The 11431-nt window shown below is 41.1% G+C and overlaps 1 non-coding gene across 1 annotated transcript; it reads right to left on the reverse strand.

The window, feature by feature from the left end:
* Positions 1–1303: 1303 nt before the first annotated feature.
* Positions 1304–1410, reverse strand: LOC120254546. The gene has a single exon (XR_005534652.1). It is a non-coding gene; the product is annotated as a small nucleolar RNA R71 (small nucleolar RNA).
* Between the last annotated feature and the right edge of the window lie 10021 nt (positions 1411–11431).

Here is an 11431-nt window from a genome sequence, read left to right on the forward strand (position 1 = left end):
GCGGCTAGGCTTTTGAGAGGTATTGGCTAGGGCTTTGGAGAGGTTCTACGGCTCCGACATCGCGTGCTGTTTGGAAGAAGGTTAGTGGGAGAGCTTTCGTCGGCACCGATCCGGCGAGGTGTATCCTAGGCCAGACAAAGGGACCCTTGCGATGAGTAGAGGACTCTCCATAAGGCCATCATCATGACTAATGAGGGGGTTTTCTATGTGTGCTTTGTTTTTACATTCGATTTCATTGATTGTATCAAGCTCCATGGAGAGCTAAACCCCTAGTGGGGACATGGGTATTCGTGAATACTAGGATATATTCATGTCATTGAATCTCTTTATTATGCTTTTAATTAATTGATGTTTATTGTGAGTTCCAATCTTGTATGCTTGATTGTATGAATACTCCCATAGTGTGACACTAGGGCTGAGAGTTCTTCTTGGTAACTCTTGTGAGTGAGTGACACACCACTAGAGTTAGACAAAGCTAGATTGGAGAGGGTTGAGAAGGTGAGTCGAGAGGTAGCGGAGCGTCCCCTTTCCCCTCCGGTTTGATCTATCCTACCTCCACATTCCAAGAGTTCTTTGCGGTCATAGTAGAGTGAATGGGCTAAGGGATGACCTTCCTCTGGGGCTTAGTTCCGAGTGCAACGGAGTGAAGTGTTGAAGTGATTTTAGCATCTAGGGCTTAATTATGCCTAGGGATCTTTCACCTGGACCAAAGGGTTAGGTCTATAAATAGGGATAGGATTTATCATTTGGAGTCCCTAAAGCTCATTGTAATTCTATACGAGTGTGAAGTGTTGAGATTGTTCGATTTCTCCTCCGGGACATGTATAGAGTTAGTTATGGTTGACTTTAGATCTGGGACTATGCAATTAAGGATTTCCACGACTCACTATTGCATTAATTAATAAGCATAATAGAGGTTTCTTGCACTTGAAACAATTGTCCTAAGTGGAACAATACCCAAGTACCCCATCTTTATCGATTGCCTTACCTTCTCCTTTACTTGTGCTCTATTTCTTGTTATTTTTACTCTTGAAATTTGAATCTTGTCACACATGTCACTATTCATCTTCCACGTTAGTTAAGAAACAATTTAAGTATCTTTATTCCCTACTCTCTATGGATACGATACCGACTCATCTTGGATTATTACTTCGACACTCGTGCACTTACGGTGTACACGCATATTCGGACGTGTTAGAGAGTGAAGCAATGGCTACATTCATTACCTAGAGCATCGATCACTACATGGGAGGAGATGGTAGAAGCCTTTCTTGCCCGATATTTCCCTCTCGGAAAATTTGCAAAGCTTAGGAAAGAAATATCTTCTTTTGTGCAAATGGAATTGGAGTCTCTATTTGAGACATGGGATAGGTTCAACGAGCTCCTGTGGAAATGTCCTCAACATGGGTTCCCCAGTAGATGATCATTCAGACTTTTTATAATGGGTTAAACCCAAGCACAAGACAGTTACTTGATGCTGCAGTAGGATGTACCTTAGGGAGCAAGACCCCGGAAGAAGCTCGGATTCTCATTGAAGAAATGGCTATGAACAATTATCAGTGGAATGCAAGTTATAGGAAGAAAGTAGCTGGATTTCATGAGATTGGCGCAGTTACTTCATTGGCAGCCCAAAGTGGAGTCTTTGAGCAAGAAGTTAGACACTCTAACTTCTAATAGAGTGCCAGTCATGACTAGTTGGATAGGATGTGGGGAAGGACATGCTTCATCTGATTGCCCAATATCTATTTGTGGTACATCCTCGGCAGAGCAAGTAGATTTTTGGGGTAATGGAATGAGAAATCAAGGCAATCCATATAGTAACACCTATAATCCGAGTTGGGAATTTCCACACACCCGTGTGGATGCATTCAGAGAGAGTCATAAGCTATCCTGAGAGCATACAGGGCGTGTGTCTGCCCTTGTGAAGCTCCCTTGTGGAGCCACATGGGCCTGGGTAATTTCCACAAGTCGTTGTGGATGTGTAGATAATGAACAACGGTGACTTTTTCTTTATAAAACGCTCTTGTCCTTTTGTTTTTTAACTCCCAAACACTTAAAAAATGCCCTTCTTTACTTTCTCAACTTCTCATCATCTATATATAGAGTTCTAGGGTTGTTTGCCGGCTGTATTAATGGTTTTTCATCTTCACTTCGTCGGTAAGCCCTTTTTCTTCTTTCTTTTTGCAAAACTTTATTTATTTTGGTGAAATTGGTGATTCTTGTTTCATTTTCATGTTTAAATGGTAGGTGCATATTGTGAAATTAGTTTAGAGAGAAATTTTTTATGTATTTGTGGACTTTTGCATAACGGCTCATGGGCATGATCAGATGATATAGAGATGTTGTATATGTGATGAACATGCCCTTACCAGAGCTAGTCAAGGCCAAGGGTCATGCAACAAAGGGTTCTCAACCTGCGCTTGAGTCACAGCCAGAGCATGATAAGACAAAGGCATCCCTTATAGCGCAGGAGCCTCCACCAGTTCGGATATTCTCTGCGACTCCAGCCCACGATTGATTTGAGAGGCTCGAATCACTGTAGGGATATTATGGCGTGTCTCGACATATTACAGTAGTTACTCGAGCGAGACGTGACCTTACCATTTGTTATGCGATTGACGACTCCTCAGGCATTCTTAGTACCATCATCACCAGTGCCAGCACCAGTTGATCCACCTTCTTCATCAGCACAAGCAATAGCACCAGCAGAGACCACGGAGGACACCAATGCTTGATGCGTCTTTTTTTAGTTCTTTATGTTTTCATAAATTATTTTATTTTCCGTATTTTATTTTGGACTTGTACTACTCAAAAAGGATCTTCCTTCTAAGTTTATCTTCATTTTGTTGTCTTGAGTTGTATTTCATTGCTTTATCTTTATATACTCGAGTTTTATTTTATTTTTGTTGAGCTTTATTAAATCCCCCTTGTTTCTATGTGTAGATGGTCTTGTGAGTATGAAAATTGACTAGTCATAGACACGGTCAAAGTGATTTTCACATGGCCGTGTGTGCTCCACAACTCATTGGAACTCAACCCTCAAGGAATATAGCTCCATCAAACGTACCATTAAGAGTTCAGGGGAGGATTGTTTTAATTGCCCACCTTCTCATTTGGTCTTGAATGTTATACTTTTTATTATGCTTGCATGCATACATTGATGGTAATGTACATTTTAAGTGTGTATGTGTGTGTGTGTGGGGTGGGGGGCGGAGTTCGGATTACACATGTACATTACACAAGTTTTGACTGAAATTACATGATGATGTAGCCAATGGCGGTTCACTTTAGTTGTAGTGGTTGTATTCTTAAGTTAGCAGAATTTTTAACTTTGAATGTTCTCATGCTCTAGTTTTTACTTGAATTTTTAGGAATTTTTTAACGATTGACGCTTGTTGAACTACTCGCTCATGAAACCTTGTGGAAACTCAAGTTCAATGTTTAAGGGACTAGTTTAGTTGCTATTTGTTGTGTTAATCTTGTTTAAAAAAAAGAAAGAAAATTGTTTATTTTGGTTGTGAATTTCGGGTGGAAAAGCTACCACCTATGAAGTATGAAGCTACTCTCATAAATCGGATACTAGTTATGTCCTAAGAAGAGAAAGAGCTATCTCACAGGGTAAGTGAAAGCTACTACCCCGGTAGATAGAGCTACCACCTCGAAAGTGTGAAAGCCACCGTAGCGGCCGCTTCGGAAAGGACTACATTAGAGGATGTGTGAAGCTACTGCCGTCTCTTTGCTTTGTTTTGTTTATAAATAAGTCTCTTATGCTTAAAACTTTGACGAGTATACATTAGGTCAACTTGAGTGAGTATACACACACTAACACAATTTTGGGTTTGTTGTCCTTTTTTTATTCGAGTTTTTAGTTATAGCATTGATTTTTCACATTTAGTGTTGAAATTCCCGTTATTTGTAGAATGCTTCCCTTTGCATGTTTTGGTGGACATAAGGCCAAGCACTTTCAACATTTCCTTCTCCTATGCTTTATTGTTTTATTTTTTCTTGAGGACAAGCAAAAGCTTAAGTGTGGGATAGTTTGATAAGTGCTTGTGTATTAGTAATACTAAGTATTCTTCTCTTACTATGATTATTAGTTTTCTCAGATTTTATCGGTAATATATGTGTGTTTGTTTTCTTTTGCGCATACAGGGTTGCACAGACAAGTATAGAAGAAAAAAGCTAAAGTAGATTGCGTCTGTACTTTAGTTGATGTAATCTTGGAATGAACAAAAGTGAAGACACAAGTTGTGCTCAAAGACATGTGAGTGTGTGCCAACCTCCATTGTGTTCTAGGAAATATGCAAATTGGAGGGGTACAAAGGCAGTTACGCTCATGTGTTCTGACTTATGCAAAGCTAGAAAGATGTCATCAAATGTGCTTTTATTTGAAGATAAAAAGTAATCTACAGGATGGACATGTGCCTGTTTATGTTGTCTCGATGAAAAGTGTGGATTTAGTAGTATTTTGGCAGAGCACTATAGCAATTTACTGTAGTAGTTACTGCCCACAAGCCGCTGGAAAACAATATCCTAGAGATTCACACGGACGTGTGGAAATTTCACAGGCCCGTGTGTTTGCCCGATTTCAGCCCTATTTAAGTCGTGATTTTAGCCCGATTTCAAAATTCTTTTTTCTATCTTTTGGCTATCTTTTCTCAACCTTTGGAGGCACCCGTGGCTAGGGTTTGGAGAGGCTTTGTCTAGGGTTTTGGACAGATTTATGGCCTTAGATACCATGTTTCCTTTGGAAGGGAGTTATTGGGGGAGCTTTCGTCGGAACCGGTCCAGTGAGGTGTGCCCTTGGCTTGATGAAGGGACCTTTGGAGAAGATGTGGCACCTTCACAAGACCATCAATACGAACACCAAGGGGGTTTTATTCATCGATTGCATATTTTTAATTTTGATTTTATTATTGATTGTATTTTGCTCCATGGAGAGCTAAACCCTTAGTGGGTACTTGGACATGTAAACCCTAGGATGATGTTGTTTCTTTGACCTTTTATTTAGCTTTCTTTAATTGATGTTTTAATTGAGTTCTAATATTGAATGCTTGTTGAGTTGATTTTCCCTTAGAGTGACACTAGGATTGAGAATCCATTTTAGTAATCCTTGTGAATGAGTGACACACCATGAGGGTTAGACAATGCTAGATTGGAGAGGGTTGAGAGGGTGAGTTGAAAGGTAGCGGAACATCCCCTTTCCCCTTTGATGCGATTTATCCTACCTCTATATTCCAAGAGTTCTTTGAGGTCACATTAGAGTGAAGTGCTAAGAGATGAACTCCGCTGGGGCTTAGTTGCACAAGCAACAGAGTGAAGCATTGAAGTAATTTTTAGTATCTGGGACTTAAATGTGACTAGGGGTATTTTGTCTCTACCAAAGGGTTAGATCTATTTTAGGGAATAAGGTTTGTCACTTGGAATCCCTAGAGATTTACGTAACCTAGCACAGTGTGAGGTGTTAATACTGAGTGATTTCTAAGCCTGGGCATAGTGCAGGGTTAGTCACGGTTGACCTTAAGTTTTGGGACCGTGTGTTTAATGATTTCCATGACTCAATAGACATCAGTTAAGAGACATAATGATTGTTCTTGCATTTGAAGCAATAGTCTTAGGGTGAGCAATGTCCGGATTCCCCTTTTATTGTCGATTGCCTCTCCTATATTTTATTTGCGCCTCCATCTTCTTTTCTTATTACTATTTGCATTGATTCTTATTCACATCACTAATAATTCATTTCCGTTTAAGTTAAATAGAAATCTTTGCATTTCTAATCACTATTCCTCGTGGATTCGACTACCCACTCACTGGGTATTATTACTTTGACAAATCCATTCACTTGCTATACACACGCAAAAAGGGCGTTGTCAAGTTTTTGGTGCCATTGCCATGGAATAGGCATTTTAGAAACACTTTGCACTTTGCTATTTTAGCTATTCATCACTTGTTCTATTTCACATTTTCTTATTCTTCCATAGTTATAACTTATTTTTCTTTCTTTGTTTGCAGCTCCAGGTTATGATCCGAGGAAACCCTTCGACATTGGTTGAAGGTAATCCTGAACTTTAACGAACACTTTGTATAAGGGGTAAAGAACCTGTGCAAGAACAGACAAATCAAGTTGACGTAAAAAGTCAACGGTCAGATATGGCAGAATAGAATGAGCAGAAGAGGACAGTGCCCGATTATGCCAGAACTACAGTTCTTGGCACACTATCTAGCATTCTGTGGCCACCGATTATAGCTTAGAATTTTGAGCTCAAGGCATCATTCATCCAAATGTTATAGAAGTTGGCATAGTTTAATGGTTTGGCCGATGAGGATCCGAACAATCATATAGAGAACTTCTTGGAAGTGTACGACATGCTCAAGGTCAATGGTGTTAAGGATGATGCTATCAAGTTGAGGGCTTTCCCATTTTCCTTGAAAGGGAGAGCAAAGCAATGGCTACATTTATTACCTAGAGCATCAATCATTACATGGGAGGAGATGGTAGAATCTTTTCTTGCTCGATATTTCCCTCTCAGAAAATCTATGAAGCTTAGAAAGGTAATATCCTCTTTTGTGCAAACGGAATTGGGGTCTCTATTTAAGACATGGGATAGGTTCAAGGAGCTCCTACAGAAATGTCATCAACATGGGTATCCCAAGTGGATTATCATTCAGACTTTCTATAATGGGTTGAACTCGAGCACAAGACAATTACTTAATGTTGCAGCAGGAGGTACCTTAGGGAGCAAGACCCTCGAAGAAGCCCAACATCTCATTGAAGAAATGGCTATGAACAGTTATTACTGGAATACTAGATAAAGAAAAATGGTAGTCGAACATCATGAGATTGACACTGTTACTTTATTGGTGGCCCAAGTGGATTATTGAGGAAGAAGTTAGACACTCTAACTTCTAATAGAGTGGAAGCCGTGACTAGTTGCACAGGGTATGGGGAAGGACATGCTTCATCTGATTACTTGATTTCTATTGGTGGCACATCCTCTGTTGAACAAGTGGATTTTATGGGCAACGCAATGAAAAACCAAGGAAATCCATATAGCAACACTACAGACAATTCAGGTTGGGGGGACATCTGAATCTATCATGGTGCAATCAAGGGCAACAGAATACAATGGCACAACCTGGTTTCCAACAACAACAAGAAGCCCCGAATATGGAGAACCGAGTTTCATGGTTGGAAAACTGGATGACTCAGTTAGAGAAGGCTTTCACCAGATTCGTCCAGGTTGGTAGAAGCTACACTTCGCAACCACACCGCGTCATTGCACAATTTAGAGAATAAAGTGTGGCAAATTGCAAAGTCATTATCAGAGAGACCTGAAGGAAGCTTACCTAGTAACACTAAAACCAATCTGAGGGAACATGTGAAGATGATCATTTTGAGAAGTGGTCATGAGGTTGAGGGTAGGCTTCCGAGCGAGAAGAGCGTTGTTGAAGGACCTGAGGTCATGGAGGTTGAGGAGAGAACAAAAGGAAAAGTGGTGGCACCCCCGCCTTACAAGCCAAGAATCCCTTAACCTTCAAGGATGAAGAACGACCATAATGATGAGCAATACAAGAAGTTCTTGGGGTTACTCAAGAAGTTGGACATTAACATCCAATTTGTGGAGGCATTTTCTCAAATGCCTCGGTATGCAAAGTTCCTCAAGGACCTCTTGACCAATAAGAGGAAGTTCGAGGAGGGTGCATTTGTGATCTTTAGTGCAACTAGTTTGGCAGTATTGCAAAAGAATATGCTGAACAAGAAGAAGGACCCCGGAAGCTTTATCATTCCATGCAACATTGGTCATTTGCATGAAGATAAGGCATTGGCGGACTCAGGGGCTAGTATTAACATCGTGCCTTATACATTCTTTCGAAAGCTAAACTTGGGAGAGCCTAGGGCCATTTGGATGACAATACAATTGGCGGACCAAGTGGTCAGACATTTGAGGGGCATTATCGAAGATGTACTTGTGAAGATTGATAAGTACATATTTCCTGTAGACTTTGTAGTGTTGGATGTTGATGAGGATGTCCCGCTGATACTTGGGAGGTTGTTCTTGCATTCTTCCAAAGCTCTCATTGACATAGACGACTGGGAGTTGATTTTATGAGTTGGCGATGACAATCTTAGATATCACCTCGCCAAAGCCATGATACATTCTCTAGATTTTGATGATACTCTTTACTTTGTTGACACTACCAATGAACTAATAGATGAATATGTACAGGAAATGATGAATCTGGACCCATATGAAGGGGTGCTAGATCAAGGAGTGGAGAATGAAGAAGTCTTGATGCTTGGTCTAGAAGACAAGGTGTAACCTACCACGAGGTTCATGAAGAAGTTGATCCAGAAGATGAAGCGTGTAAGGAGATGTCACAAGAAATGCCCCAAGGCTAATGGGGATGAGCAAGAATGGAGTAAGGGTGATGAACCCTTGTGCGGTAACAGACTTGATAACTCCCCCTCTACTTTTAAAAGACTATATTCATCATGCTTTCAGGTTATAGGTAAGAGGGAAACCTTCATCTATGAGCCCCCGTGACGTAAGGTCGAGTAAGTTAAGCTAAGTGACGTTAAACATGCGCTTCTTGGGAGACAAGGCATGTTTTTCCTGTTTTTCTAGGGTGTAGTTAGTATTTGCATGAATAAAAGCTTGACTGTTGGTGCCTTGATCTTTTACATGCTATTGTTGTGATTTTCTCTTGGATTATTTGTATTATCATGTGCTTAATTGTGTGTGACAAAGTTTTCTTGGTCGTTTGAGCATGTTTTTCATGTTTCTCTGTTCAGTTTTGCATAGTTTACACAGTCTCTGAATAGATGTAAATGTTTAGAAATTTTTTACAAAGCCTATAAAGTTTTCTAAGTTATCCAGAGAAGACACACGGCCATGTGAAAATTTCACACGGGCGTGTGTTTTCATTTAGAGCTCATCGCGAGACGATACAGGGGTGTGTGTCTGCCTCTATGAACGACCTTCTGATGGTCACACGTCCATGTCGAATTTCCAACGGGCGTGTGTTTCTCTATAGAAGTTCAGAGCTCTATCTCATGAAAACACAAGGGTGTGCGTCTGCCCTGTGTCTGACCTTGCGAACTACACGCGAGCGTGGATAATATCCACACACCCTTGTGATTTCATATAGAAAGTTCTCTTCCTTCCCGAGAAGACACAGGGGTGTGTGAGTACCCCTGTGAGTGGCCCATGTGAAGATCCACGGCCGTGTGGAATTTCCACATGGGCATGTGAAACACTTAGAGAAATTCTCGTGTGGATAGGGGCGCCACAGGGGTGTGTGGATGCTCTTGTGGGTCGGGCACACGGGCTTCGGGAATTTGCACAAGCCCTTGTGGTTGCGTTTAGAGCCAAAGAATGCCATCCTGAGAGCAAACAGTGGTGCGTGTCTGCTTCTGTGAGGCTATTTTGTAGAGTCACACGGGCGTGGATAATTTCCACATGCCTATGTGGATGTACAGAATTCAAAAGGCAACGATTTCTCTTTGTACATCTTGTTCGCCTTTTCAATTTCACACTCCCAAACACTTTGAGAACACATCCTCATATTCTCCAGACTTCGCACCATCGATTTAGAGAAATTTTATTTGAGTTTTCCGGCCGATTTCAAGGTTTTCATCTTCATCTTTCCAGTAAATCCTCATTCTCTCTATTCTTCACCATACTTGATTTTATTCTATTAAATATGGTGAATGTCCTTTGTTTTGATGTTTAAATGATGGATTCTTGCTTTAGGAGAACTTTAGAATGAATTTATGATGTATTTTTTAGTGTATTGCATAGTGGCTTTGCGGCTTTCCCGCCCTATGGATCCACACGGGCGTGTGGAATTTCCACATGGCTGTGTAGATTTCTCTAGTATTGTTATTTTGAATGAATTTTATCGATTTCTTTCCAATACTTGTAGGTATGGCCCCAGGACAAAGAAGCAAGCTGGCAAGCGTCCACACGAGGTCTCACCTGAGCCGGAAAACATGGAGTTTGCAATACCCGAGCACTGATCGCTTCCCCGCAAGTGTACGGGATCGCCAAGTAATACCTCGTGCAAAGACACGAGGATCGTATTCCACGGGGCTAAGGATCTCCTATTACTCCTTCTCAAGCTATTATCTAGCCTAAGATCTTAAGTGATGGATTTACTCTACTAAATACAAATAAAACTAAACACAAGATTTGCTAGCAAATTAAGAGAACAAGCAATAAGCAAGCAAGAGAATCAATGAAGTGCAAAGGCCTATGGATGTGGATCCCCTTGAGGGGTTATCATGCAACATGGATGATGATTTAAACATGCAAGGGTAAATTGGACCATGAGATTCCAAGATTAGAACAACCCCAATTTCTCGCGATTGAACCCTAATCCCATACTGAACATAGATAGGAATTTCTTCCAAATCTACATTCCTACGATTGCATTAAGTACAAGGAAATCTCGCTTAGGAATAAACCTACTCTTCTTCGGATTAAACCTACATTGAGGGCTAGCAAACACCCAATTTCTCGGCGTGATGATACAAGTATCCCCTTCTAATCCATTCATGACCTAATACATGCGAGCAAGTCACATCTACATGCATCATTCATAAAAAGAGCTACGGATTTCTCCTTGGTGTAACACTTAGCATGAAAAACAATGGATTAGATCTCAAACATACCCAAGCATAGAATTAACAAGTAATCATCCAAAATACATGATAAAACCCCCAAGGTTCACCAACACCCGTGGCCTTGGGGGTCTAGTGTGTCATCATCTCATAACAAAGCATACAATCAAGCAAAAACATGAAACAAAAGACATAGTATGACACTCCCTAGATGAAATGGTGAAGGATGAGGCGAGAATATGCCAAATGATGCTTCCCCCGCCAAAGGAATGCCGAATGACGCTTCCTCTAGCCGCGGTTCTCCTTCCTTCAAGTCGTGATCGATCTCCCCTTTGAATAATGTTGTCTTCTTGCCTTGAGAGCCTTGGACCTTGGGCTTGAATGATCTTCTAGCTTTCTCGCCTCTTTCTCCTCCCCAAGGTCGCCCAAGATCTCCCAAATGATCTCCCAAAAGTCGGCCAGCAAAAAGTCCTTTAATCAGCCCTAAAAGTGAGTATATATACTCCCCGAGGCATACGGGCCGTATAGGGGTCGTATGGGGGTCGTATAGCACTCCGTAAAACCCTAGATTCGCGTTCCATACGGGCTGCATATGGCCTCCATATGGCCCCGTGATACCTGGGTAGTATGGAAAATACGGACAGAACACCAAATCAATCCGGCTCTAGATTGCATCGTATCCTCCCATCTGGGTAGTATGGGGTAGTATGAAATCTTTCATTTTCTTCTCTTTTTGCCAAAATGATATCTTCTTGTTCTCCATGGCTTCCATATGCCCTACAAAAGCAAATAATGAGCGATTAAAAG

This window comes from Dioscorea cayenensis, unplaced genomic scaffold (assembly GCF_009730915.1).
Source record: "Dioscorea cayenensis subsp. rotundata cultivar TDr96_F1 unplaced genomic scaffold, TDr96_F1_v2_PseudoChromosome.rev07_lg8_w22 25.fasta BLBR01000483.1, whole genome shotgun sequence".
In the NCBI taxonomy this organism is placed as follows: Eukaryota; Viridiplantae; Streptophyta; class Magnoliopsida; order Dioscoreales; family Dioscoreaceae; genus Dioscorea; species Dioscorea cayenensis.